Source organism: Idiotropiscis lumnitzeri, chromosome 2, assembly GCF_059441095.1.
Source record: "Idiotropiscis lumnitzeri isolate Australia: NSW breed Sydney's pygmy pipehorse chromosome 2, RoL_Ilum_1.0, whole genome shotgun sequence".
NCBI lineage: Eukaryota > Metazoa > Chordata > Actinopteri > Syngnathiformes > Syngnathidae > Idiotropiscis > Idiotropiscis lumnitzeri.
This window is the reverse complement of record NC_142392.1, coordinates 37,411,599-37,425,419: the sequence shown is the minus strand read 5'-3', so window position 1 is coordinate 37,425,419 and position 13,821 is coordinate 37,411,599.

Here is a 13,821-nt window from a genome sequence, read left to right as displayed (position 1 = left end):
ATGCTAAATAGAATGGGAAAAAAATGTCAATGGAAGGCCAATGCCAAATAAACGCATGTGCTTCATCAGGAAAATGTGCCGTCTCGATTACCCTGGTGCGCAATCGCCACTTGCCGTCTATGTAATGCACATTCAGCCGCAAACAGGGATCCATGTTGCGACTTGACCACAAGTCGGATGTGGATGCAAAATGCTTGACATGTCTCCGCTCCCGTCCCGATGTTGTCCATATCGGAAGTGCTGTTTGCGGCAAATATTTTCGTACCTCTTGTCGGCTACTTTCATGAGGCGTTTGAATCCTGTCCGCTCCATTGTAACAAGAGGAGCTCTATCTTTAGCTATGTGCTCGGCTATCGCGTCCACCTCTGAGACGTTCTCTCGTATGGTGTCGCCTCCGTAATGGGCTGTTGTCACTTGTCCAACCTTGCTTCTCACTTTGAACTTTTAGCACAAGCTCCAAGTCAACAACATGGTTGTGTTGTGGGTGGTGAAAAAGAAAAGGTTGGACGCGCTGTTTCTGGTGCTTATGACGCACTTTGTAGTTCATGTTCTTTTGCTCAAACATCGTCTTTATGGAACCCAAAACATTTCCAAACGACAGATGTCCACTTTATTTTCGGGACAAGCGCGACAGGAACAATTTCAACTAACGTTACTTCGTCCGCAGCCGTGTCAGCCGCTTCAGGATTTGAATCGCCAGCTACGAACGCGTCTTGTTTACATTCTTGTTCAGAAGGGAGGAGTCACATGACTACACGCGCTGGAGCCGTCTTAAAGGGGCATGAGCATCGCCGCAGACAGAAAAGACTTATTTTTCCTTTTTTTTTTTAGACACCGAATTTACCGACATGGGCAAAATGATGCCGGTCATTCTAATAAATTTCGGTAACGGTAAATTTTCGGTTTATCGCCCAGCCCTAACACATAGTATTTTCATGACCCACACTCTCATTCAGAACAAACAGATTCAGTCTGCTCAGGTCAAACTGATGACACCCCAGATAGCACTTCATGGACAAATACAATAAAACACATTCTCCACATAGGCCATAGAAGATACAAACATATCAAGTTGGGGGAGGACGTCACAGGGATGCTATCTCTAATCTCGTTGCACACTTGAGTACAATGACAATAAAGGGATTTCTAATTTCTAATTTCTAATCAAGAAGACCCAAAAATATAATCTGATCTGGGAAAACATACACCACACAATCTGTACACTGACGAGATTACAGGGGAATGTGAGCAGGAGAGACGGAGAGACTGCCTGAGAAGGTCAGCCTTGGACCTGGAACGTGGGCCGGGCCGGGGAAAGGAGCAAGGACGACCGATTCAACCTACATGACCCTTGACATAGGAAACCTAGAAAATGTGAGGCTGGGCTGAGATCAGCGCGCCATTTTTCGATAGTACTCGTCTTGAGTACAGTTTCTCGTCAGATTAAGACAAAGCCGCCCAGATATCTGTATTTGTACTATTTCCTGAACGCCAGAAATTGAAGAAACTAAATATTGGAACTCTATTCAGTTGTTGTTGAGTCTTTATTTGACCCTATTCTTCTTGAGTACAAAAAACGATCACGCATTGGAGTAACTTTGGCATTTAAGATTCATTTACAAAATGTTTCTCATTTTCTCGGTGGCTCAACTCCAACAGTGGATATAAAAGTACACTACATCTGTCAGCATAGTTTTGAAACATGATGACGTGACAAACTTAATTTCTTTAACAACATTTAAAAACCTGAATAAGTAAAATGTTAAATAATCAGTTCAAATTTTAAACTGGGAAAAAAAAACACGGAGTTGACCCCCCACTAATGGTTATTCTTTGGCATTTATTTTCTGCACTGATTTCATTTGGCATAAACAATTGTTCAGCAAACCGGCAAGTAAAAGGCAATATTTAAAAATAAAACGGCAATAACCTTGAACGCATTTCCCCAAACAACCTAATGTTGTGATGCATATTTTTAACGATAGAAAGTCGTTCTTTCCAAAGCAAATGAGAGTAAGACGGGTACAAACCTGCTTTGTGTAGCACAACAGGAGGCTGCTTGTTAACTTCGCCCAGCAGTTGAAAATGTTGCTCGTTCTCTTCTTTTATTCCACAAAGTTCCTCTTTGTACTTGGGTGTCGTTCTAGCACACATTTTCAAATGATAATTCCAAAAAATCCGCACTTGATCTCTGCTTGGCGATGAGTCATGTGCCTCTTTTCGTTAGCGGCTAGCAAGCTAACAAGCTAAGCTAACTACGCCGAAAAGCATCAACGCGCGAAGATGAGTTATCGGGACACAAAGACTTAATTAATTATGTCGTAGTCCTTTAGAGTAGCACTGGACATTCTGTGAGAAATTTACAGTCAGTTCCACACTAAATCAGAAGAATTTAGCGGTGGACGGTTTTTGTTCCGGTGTGGACGGGTCGGTGGATGTGGTCGAGGTCCTTCGGAAGCTGCGCGCTTGCTTATGACGTCATGCTTTCAGCACGTATTTTTCAAATATATTTCTTTGCCTCTGTGTATGTTTTTACCCCTGGCTGTTATATTTCAATATATATTCTATATAATATTTTATTTCGGTTGATAAAAAAAAAAAAAACTAAAATAACGCCACATTGGCGCGTAAGATCTGACGTCACTTCCGCCTTTGCCTCGAGAAGCCGCTGCTGCTCCAGCAGTGAGACGTTTAAGTTTCTCCTCCCGAACTTGCAACAATGCTGTGTTTCACTCGGGCTGCGAGATTGTATGAATATAATGTCTGCAAATACTAGCAGTGCTTCTCAATTATTTCACGCCCGCCCCTCCCAAGAAGAAAAAGATTCGCGCCCCCCCCACCACCAATTTTTTTTCTGTCTTTGTAGATTGATGTTAGATTGTCAATAAAATATCCCTTAACTAAGCTAAATTGCGAAGAAATATAATTTTGAGAATTATTTTTTGTGAGGATCTCGAAACTCAGTACTCTGTTGTGCAAATATTGATGAGATGATAAATATTTACTAATACGTTTTTTTTTTTAATCTTTATTCACAGAAGCAAACCAAACACATTTATGAATACCGAAATCCATGCGATGCATCTAATTTGAAGTACTTAGCACCTGCCATGTCACTCAGGATTTTTTCACGCTTGGGAATCTGATAATGTTCTCTTATATGAAAAAAATCAGTGCCTACCTTCTGCCAGGGAGTTGTGGGAAGGTCAGCTACTAATACGTACATAATATAGAAAACACAAAAAGAAGAGCCAGGGGGATTTTAAACAAAAATTCTTTGTAAATAACAAAAAGCAACAGCTTTAGTATTTTACGATACGTTTTTTAAAAATAATTTTATGGTTACTATACGTTTTTTTTAATGGTTACTGTAATGTTCCGTCTTCTATCTTAAGAAGTCACGCAGGCAACGTGATGCTGCAAGCTTGTGTCTCTTAATTTACTGATTTGCATTCTCGTCTATGTGCAGACACACTTGTTCGTCTGGTAACCAAAACACACATCGGGCAATACTGCCAACTAGTGGCCAATGATATAACTGCTATCATTACATCTCCCTTTCAAACGTTAAACAATGCCTAAGCTTTTTTTTCATTCTTATTATTTTTTATTATTATTATAATAATTTTGTTTTGTTATCAATTATTTTCACTTCTTAACAATATCTATCCATTTTTTATGACAACAAGCAGCTCTACAACAATTTTAGCAACAATCACACAACATTAAACATTTTCAATCAGCCTGTCCGGTTGTCGTCTAACTCTTGTTGATCTTCGAAGAGGTTCAGTAATCCCAGAAATTGCTGGTGGTTGAGGTCTGTGCTCCTTCGATGTATCCACCTGCTTTGCAGCCTCAGCCGTATCAGATTTCTTCCAGTCCTCGGGAACCATCAGAAGACTCCTCCTGTTCCTCCTCACTCTTTGTCCATGCTTTGTTTCCACAATGTAAGATCTAGGTCCGGCTTCGCTGAGGACAGTCGCTTTTCTGTCCCAACAATGAGGTCCCTCAATCCTTACAGTGTCTTTCTCAGAAAGAGGTTCCAGATGTTTTGTAGCTCTATCATTTGCAATTTTCTGTTTGAGTTTGAGCATTCTCTTATTTTCAATCCAAATGTTGTTGTCATGTCCTTGTGGTATTTGTGGAAGCGTGGTGCGAAGCTTACGGCACATGAGTAGGTCAGCAGGCGAAGAAGCTCCCCACTCCAGATGTGCAGCTCTGTAACTCAATAGGGCAAGGTAAGGATCAGATGCATCATCCTTGGCCTTCCTTAGCAGTCTCTTGATGATTTGCACTCCCTTCTCAGCCTGCCCATTTGCCTGTTGGTATAAAGGGCTTGAAGTGATGATGTGAGCCTCAGCCTCCTCCGCCGTAACGCAGTCCTTGATGTCACTGTTAGGGTGCGGCGCTCGGGATAACGCATCAGCAAGCGCTATGTATTTTCCAGGCGTGTATATTAGCTCAAAATCATAGCGCTGCAATATCATCATCATGCGTTGAATTCTGGGCGTCATGTCATTGAGATTTTTCTTCCTAATTGAAATCAGTGGCTTATGATCAGTCTCTGCTATGAATGTGGGCAGTCCATAAACATACGTGTGAAATTTGCCAAATCCAAACACTAGACCCAGTGACTCCTTTTCGATCTGAGCAGAGCGTTTTTCAGTCTCTGACATTGACCTGGATGCATAGGCTACAGGTTGCCATGTGTCTCTCGCCTTTTGCAGCCGTACGGCACCTAGCCCATCTTTCGACGCATCCGTGGAAATTTTGGTTGGTTTTGATGGATCAAAGTAGGCAAGGACTGGCTCAGTTGTCACAGTTCTCTTTAGATCTTGCCATTCTTTGTCATGTTTTGTTGTCCACTCAAAGACTACGTTGTGATGCAGCAGCAAACTTAGGGACTGTCCTTGAAGAGAGGTTTGGAATGAACTTGCCCCGGAAGTTTATCATCCCCATTGCTTGCAGAAGTCCTTTTTTCTCAGTTGGAGCTGGCATGTCCAGTATTGCTTGCACTTTGGTTCTGTCTGGCACCACTCCATCTGCTGTGAGCTTGTCTCCCAAGAATGTCAATTCTGTAACTCCAAACAGACATTTCTCTCGTTTTAGTTTAAGTCCATTCATTTGAACTCTTTGTAGCAGTTCCTCAAGTCTTTCATTGTGTTCTTGTTCCGTGTTTCCCCAAACAACCAAATCATCAATGTACACACGGGTTCCTTCCAGACCTTCTATGATTGACTCCATAGCTCTGTGAAAGATCTCAGGCGCAGACTTTATGCCAAATGGCAGTCTCAGAAAACAGAAACGCCCAAATGGTGTGTTGAAGGTGGTGTACCTGCTGCTTTCGGTGTCCAGCTTCAGCTGCCAAAATCCATGCGATGCATCTAATTTGCTAAAGTACTTAGCACCTGCCATGTCACTCAGGATTTCTTCACGCTTGGGAATCTGATAATGTTCTCTTATCATGTTTTCATTCAGATCTTTGGGGTCGAGGCAAACACGTAACTCTTGGGAGTTCCTCTTTTTAACACACGTGATGGAATTTACCCAGTCGGTGGGTTCTTCCACTTTCTCTCTGACTCCTATTGGTGTCATTCTGCTCAGTTCCTTTTTTAATCTATCTTTGAGAGGGGCTGGAACTCTTCTCGGGGCATGCACTACAGGTTTAGCATCTTCCTTGAGCTGTATTTTGTAAGGACAAGGTAGCGTCCCTTGTCCTTTGAAGACAGAAAAGTATTTGTTCACTATACTCTTACTACCTTCACTCTTCAACACTTTGTTGTTCTTATTGACATCTTTGCTGTTGATTTGGTAAATTCTTTTTACCAATCCAAGATCTTCAGATGTCTTGTCTCCAAGGATTGACTCCAGTCCACTTGGCACAATTTTGAACGTTAACTTGTGTTGTCTTCCCTTTGCTGTCACTTTTAGCCTACAACATCCCTTTGTTTTTATTGGCTGATTGTTGTCGGTTTTCAATTTCACGGCCTTGTCTGTGCCAGTTTCTCTTCAAGTGATTTCAAGTCTTTTTCGTTAATTATGTTTGCTTTTGCTCCTGTGTCAATTTTAAAAGTAACAAGTGTGCCATTGACAAGCAGTGGTGCAATCCATTTATCTTCTTATACTGCATTAACAGCTTGCTCTGGGTCTCCTCTAGTTTGTTGTTGCACATAGCTTTCGTCATATGACACGATTTTGATGAAAAAAGTGTCACTTAGGTCATCACTATCATCTGTGTCTTCCTGCACGGTGTGCACTTTCTTTTTGGTGTTGCACATCTTAGCATAGTGATTTTGCTTTTTACACTTAGCACATGTTCTCCCAAATGCAGGACATCGTTTTGGCTCGTGCATTTCTCCACACTTTTTTCCAGCTGAATGGAGCTTGATCATTTTCATTGTTTTTGGTCTTTTTCTTGAATCGCAGTTTACCTTTCCTCATCACTGCCTTCACGGACTCTGTTTTTTCATAAGATGCCGCTGCTTGGAAAGTTAGCACGTGCTGCTTTGCTAGCTCGTTAGCTTGGCAAGTCTTTATTGCACTTTCCAATGTTGGGTCGGCTTCCCTCAACAGCGTCTCTCTTAGTTTCTTTTCGTTAGTCTGATCCCTTATGATTGAGTTTTTCAGATCACCAAAGTTAGACTTAGCTTTAATTTTGAGATCGGTGAGGAAATTGTCAAAGGACTCACCGCGCTGTTAGAGTCTTGAACAAAACACGTATCTCTCATAAGTTTCGTTTTTCTTAGCAAGACAGTTTTCATCAAATTTTTGTAGGACCGTTTCAAACTTGTCTTTATCTTCGGTTCATCATAAACAAAGGTGTTGAATACGTCGATGGACTCGGCTCCGGCATTGGTTCGCAAAAGGGCTATTTTTCTTTCGTCCGCTCTGTTACCGACTCCCACGGCAGCAAGGTAGAGCAGGAATTGTTGCTTGAAAGCTCGCCAACTCGCGTCCACATTTCCCATCTTTTTCAGCGCTTCTGGTGGCCTTACGGAGTCCATCTCGCGTCAGTCCTTTTCTTGACCCGCGACCTGGTACCATGTAATGTTCTGTCTTCTATCTTAAGAAGTCACGCAGGTAACGTGATGCTGCAAGCTTGTGTCTCTTTATTTACTGACTTGCATTCTCGTCTTTGTGCATACACACTTGTTCGTCTGGTAACTAAACACACGTCAGGCAATACTGCCAACTACTGACTAATGATATAACTGCTATCATTACAGTTACTATACGTTTGACATCAAACCACTTCGTCGTGATGACGTCAGACATTTCCGTGTTCCTTTCATTTTATGTTTAGATACTTAATGGTTGCAATACAACATTTCTGTTCATAGCTGCTGGCTCTCCACCCAAACGCAGTTCAAGTCAGACTTCTGTTAAACGTCGAGCGTACATAGAAACAATTCATTTTAGCGATTAGCGCGCTTAGCACCTCCTCGCCTCCTCGTTTAGCACGCTACTTGTTCGTGGAGTCGTTTATTAGCCATCACGTATCTTGTTGCTGCTCCTGTGCGCGGACTTAGATATAGTTCAAATAAAGTCCGTTCTGCTGCGGCGCAAGAAAGCTTAGCGCAGGGCGTTTAAGTAGCGGCAAAATAAATCACTTCCAGGACAACCAGCGACAGGCCGACGCTATATATATATTTTTTAATCAGTACTGCGTGAACTAGGGGCACAAACAGCTTTGACGAGCTCAACGTTGTCTGAGATTGCCTTTTTCGGTCCCAAAACTATGCATCGTACAGCTGGACTACGGCGGAAAAAAAGCATGTTCCCCAGGGTCCCACGCGCCCGCCTCAGCATCGCACCGCGACCCACTATTTGAGAATCACGGCTATAAAGAGTGAAGATGAAGACACGGTCTACTGAAAGATCAAGTGTGAGGGAAGCTTGACCCACCGTATATTGAGTAATAAATCTAATTTAAGAATGCTCACGTTATTTATTTAGTTTTTTTTAACACAAACTTCCTAGATTCCTATTTCTTTTGGCTTGACAGGACGCGGAAGTTGTTCGCCTCCGTAGGAGTGCTCATCGTAATAAGCTTGCGCAACTTTTACTGCTTGGACATACTTTTTATACTTATTATTATTTTTTGTATACAGTGACTGTTTTAAATTTTTAACTTGCGGGCACGCTCCCACCGGTGAACCGGCCAACTGTCAAACAACTGTCAAACAGCTAGCATACTTCTGCCTCAGACTAGCCGCTGCTAGCCCGCCGTGCTAGCCCCGGTCACCGGACCCGGTTCATAATGGTGCAGGATGAAACAAATAAAACAATCTCTGACCTGAGAGAGGAAGACCGTCGTCTGACGGAAGAACTCCGTCGAAAAGAGTCCCTCGTCGCGTCTTTCACGACCCGTTTCCCACAACTCTCCGCCGTCATTATGGATAGGCAATCCAGCGAAATCACAGCGGTGAGTATGACAGAGGCTCCACTGACGGACACGGTGAGATGGGATCCAGCTACCTGCCCAGGCCCATCCTGTTCAACACCACTCCATGGTACCACCTGGGTCGAGGTGGCATCCCGCAGCGAGAGGAGCAGAGAACCATCTCCCCGCCCTCGATTGGTCATGAGGAATCGTTTTTCCTCCCTGGCAGAGGATTCTCCCGCTGCCACTGCTGCGCCCCTGCGGTCGGAGACGTCAGCCGTAGCATCTGACCCCAGGGCTGGGGTCCCACGTGCTCCTTTGAATTCTCTGCCGCTCATGCTAAATTCGGCCGGAGTGGGTAAGTCCACGCGTGGCCCGGTCGGCCGTTCTCGAGTGGGGCTGCTCAGGGACGCAGTGTCCCGGCACACGAGTGGGCCACAACATCGGCACCACTCACCAGTCCCGTCCTCAGTTGCCACCCGGCCTGAGGAGCACGATTTAGGACAACGAGGTCGGGATTCTCTTCACAGAGTCCACAGAGTTCACGGTTCCCCTGGCACTCATCCTTCACATCCTCTGCACTCACCAACCACCGTCATTGTTGGCGACAGCATCATTAAACACACACGCTACATTGGTCCTATCACCCGCTGTTATCCCGGAGCCAACGTCACGGACATAGCTAACATCCTGCCAGATGTTCTTCTCTCTCTTCCACCATCCGTATCCCGGCTCGTTGTCCACCTGGGGACGAATGAAACAGTGCGCCGACAATCGGAACAAAACAAGCGAGATTTTAATGTCCTCTACGACCTGCTAAAAACTTGTGGTCTGTCGGTCTGGGCAAGCGGCACTTTACCGCCGCTATCCCCCGGCAGCGAGCGCTTCAGTCGTCTTTTAAGCCTGATCACATGGTTCATACGCACTTGCGGACATTTCGGTTTTGCTTTTATTGACAATTTTAACCTATTTTGGAACCGTCCTTCCTTTTATCAACCAGACGCTTTTCACCCGAGCTTCCTGGGTAGCTCGATTTTAGCAGCTAACATTCATTATGCAGTTGTCAATCACGCTCCCAGCTGACTCCGACGGACAAATCACTCCGCCTGTGTTCCCACCCCAAGCTCTAACACAAACACAAACAAGCTCTTCACCCACCTACAGGCCAATCTTAGTTTCTTTCAATAGCATTCCCAACAGGCCCCGACTATCATTCCCACTCAAGTCGGACATTTTCTCAATTCAAACCATCACTCGCAGACGGTTCCCTCCCACACACAAACAAAGTGGTTTTAAAAGTGACAATCTTTTATATGTTAACATTTCAAATCCATGTGACCATGAGCGCACGTCCAGCACAAACATTAACCTGGCTGTGCTGAACGTGCGCCCCCTTTTAAACAAAACTTTTATCATAAACGACCTGATTTTAGACAACAACCTTGAAGGTATTCTTTTATCTGAGACATGGCTAGGTACAGATGCTCCAGTTGCTCTCACCGAGGCTTGCCCACCAAATTTTAATTTTTTATTTTCGACCAGAGACTGTAAAAGAAGAGGCGGGACTGTGTCAATTATAAAAACTTCTCTTATTTCAAAGGAAACTATTTTTAACAGGTATTTATTTATCTTTTGAACACCATGCCTTTGTTTTTAGCAGTCCTTCTATTCTCTGTGTCACACTTTATCTACCTCCTCATCACTCTACTTCTTTTATGAGTGAGTTTTCAGAGTTCTTATCGATTTTACATTCCACTTATAACAGGATTTTAATAACTGGCGATTTTAATGTGCACGTTGACAATATCTTGGACTCACTGTCCAGAGAATTTTTAAACCTTTTTAACTATTTTGAATTTAAACAGCATGTCGCACAGCCAACTCACAACAGAGGACACACCCTGGACCTGGTCATGACCAAATATTATGTCAACAACTCAAATCCTACAATAAAACAGTCAAACTGGCAAGAATGTCTTACTTCTCAAATCTCATTACAATTAGTAAAAACAACCCTAGGTATCTCTTCTCCACCTTCGATCTTTTCACCAGCTCTGATATTAAAAAGTCCTCACAGACAGCGACAGACGTTCTCTGTGAGGACTTTGACCTGTATCCAACTTACCGTTTTGAAGTAAGATTTTAGAAAAAAATGTTTTTCTACAGTTATATTATTTTTTTAAATACAAATAATGTTTTAGAGAAATTTCAATCTGGTTTTAGAATGAACCACAGTACAGAGGCAGCTCTTTTAAGGATTCTAAATGATTTCAGGTGTTTTGCAGATGCAAAAAAACTCACAGTTTTGGTGCTACTGGATTTAAGTGCCGCGTTTGACACAGTAGATCACATTTTATTAAAAAGACTTAAAAACCTAGTGGGCATCTCTGGTACTGCTTTTAACTGGTTTTATTCCTATCTCACAGACAGACGTTTCTTTGCAAGTATGGATACCTGTTCCGCCAAAACCCATGAAATTGAATGTGGGGTTCCCCAAGGTTCAATTTTAGGCCCAATACTTTTTAATCTGTACATGCTTCCTCTTGGGGATGTCATGAGGCGACACGCATCAGCTTCCACAGCTACGCTGATGACACATGGCTGTATATTGCCGTGTCTCCGGATGACACAAAGCCTCTCGATACCCTTTTAAATTGCATTTTAGATATTAAGTCATGGATGGCAGAGAATTTCCTACAGCTCAATCAGGACAAAACAGAGGTTTTAGTTATTGGTCCTGAAGGTCAGAGAGAAAAACTCATCACAATTTGTGAAGAATCTGGGCGTCTTTTTTGACTCTGAGCTCAGTTTTATTCCTCATATTTAAAATGTAACCAAGATTGGTTTTTATCACCTGAAGAATATAGCCAGAGTCCGCCCGTTTCTCTCTCAGGCTAACACGGAGGTGCTGATGCATGCTTTTATTTCCTGCCGCCTAGATTACTGTAATGCCCTGCTCTCTGGTCTTCCCAAAAAGAGTATTTCTAGTCTACAACTACTTCAGAATTCAGCCGCACGGGTGCTGACGAGGACCACAACGTGCTTGTGAGAAGGGGCCCTTGCAGCAGCTCCGTATTCAGGGACGAGCCCTTAAACGTGGCACCACAGTCAAACACGACACGCAGTGTTCCCTTTCTGGGATGATGGACACCATGATGGGGAATATACCAAACTCTTCCTGAATCAAGGTCTCTTTGATCATCAGGTACTTGTTCTGCATAATTGCAAGTGATTACATTAGTCATGGACTTCACATATTCTTGATGGAGTTGCTGATCAAACTTAAATTTCTTCTTCAGACCTTGTAACCGTTGCTGGGCCACAGCAAAATTGTTTGGTAAGAAGACATCTTTCTTCTTGAAAGGTAAGTTCATAGTATACTTTCCATCCTGTAACTTGGCAGATGTTTGGGTCCTTGCTGCCTTCCGGAGAGGCAGCCGAGCAAGGCTGGATTGGTGATGGAAAATAACTGGTTCGAAAAAGATTTTATTCTCGTCACATGCTGATGTCAAAAGAAGTCTCCCCAAAAACTTGTGCGTGTATGCGCCCCGCGCACATGCGAGCCCCCTCTCAGACATTCCCTTCTTATAGGGAATGTCCAAATAGGACATGAAAATCTAATTTTCCCTTGTTGTATATGCATTCCCATCCCGCTAGTCTTTTGGATTTCCCTCCAAAAGTCCCCCAGAGGGAGAGCAGATGCGTCTCCCCTTTGATACGACTAGTCTACTCGTGACCACCTTAAATTACTCTCATACCCTGGAAGGTCACCGACCTGGCGAGAGAATTGCCCCCACCATTAACAATGCTCAGGCATATTTTCTCTCAGGGCAGTATCTGGTTACATCGGAACTTCAGAACCAAGACTGGTCACTTCTGTGAGCTCCAGTCCCTTCATAGTTTCATAAAGAGAATTACTTCCCATATCTAAATTAGGCCATTTAAAAATACACAACATTTCAACTTATATTTAAGCTTGTTTATGTAATACTACAATATTTATTCAATTATTTTAATGTTAAATTACATCAATATTAATTTAAACCTTTTTATTTCACTCTTGATTATTTCTTAATGTCATGATCCGCGTCGGGCATGAGAGGGGCTTTGTTATTGTTTTCATGTGCATGCGGTTTTGTTATTGTTTTCGTCCCCTCCTTCCCGCCATGTGTTTTCTGTTATTGTTTTGGTCAGCTGTGATAGCGCCTCCCCTCAGCACTCGTCCTCACCAGCCACGCACCTGTTCCCCGTTACCCTCATCACGCACCTGATTCCCATCTGCTCCCCTAATTACTCGGACTATTTAAGCCTCCCAGACCCACCACTCTGTGTCGGGTCATTGCCGCAAGTTACGGACTGCCACGACCACGTTTCGCTCACGTTCATGCTTTTGTTCCCCTCCTCGTTCCCGTTTGCCTTCCTCAGCCTTTTGCCTCGGTTTTTGTTCCTCGCCCCCCTTTTTCTGTTCGTCAAGTTGGTACCGTTGTTATTTTTCTCCCGTCCCGGTTGTCTTCCTTTGTTGAACCCCTTTAATAAACCCCCCGAACGACATCCATTCCCTGCCTCCTCGCCTTTTGGGTCCACCTTCCTCCTCGCCAAAAGGCGACCCTGACACTTAACTTATTTGTTCATTTGAATATGTTTGCAATTTAAATTATTCCATCCATCCAGCCATTTTCTGCCGCTCATCCGGGGTCGGGTTATTGAATTAATTTTTTAAGTATTTTTTATAATTCAATATTTATTTCAATATTAGGACTCTTCTCAATGAGTTCAATATTTATAAAATGTTTCTATATTTCTTATTAATTGAATTAAGTCTGTATGTGGTTGCCAATTTTAATATTTCCCTATTTCATTATAAAAATAATCCAATATATAAAAAATATAATACAGCATGAAAAAAAATATTTGGTATATTTGACAAAATGATACATTTTCCGAAGTGAGATTCTGCTTCGCAACAAACCCCAAACGCTTGATAGAGCTCAACCTAGAAAGTGTTTTTAGCAAGTCAGACATTTATTCAGAAAGTGTCATATTAAATGTATGTGAGGGGATATTTGAAGAGTTTGAGTTATGTTCAATGGACCATACACATACGAGCCAGCCTAACACAGCGAGAAAACCAGCGCTGACTCCAGTCACCATCAAGTTGCCAACTCCTGACATACCAAAACCTTTGAGAGAAACTGAGACTGCTTGCGTTTCTCTTTCTTGTTCGTTTTATAGTTCAACTTCTAGTTCAGTTTTTCACCTTTTCACGGCCTATTGAAGGCCAGTTGAGCAAGTGGAACAAGTCATTTTATTGATGATTGTGGAAGGCACCGATTCCATAAGCACCGTTTCTTCTCACACCTTTTCCATTAAGTACGTTTAAAAAGACAACTGAAAAGCAAAATGTTCACAAATATTTGTTCCAGGCACAGGCAATTAAT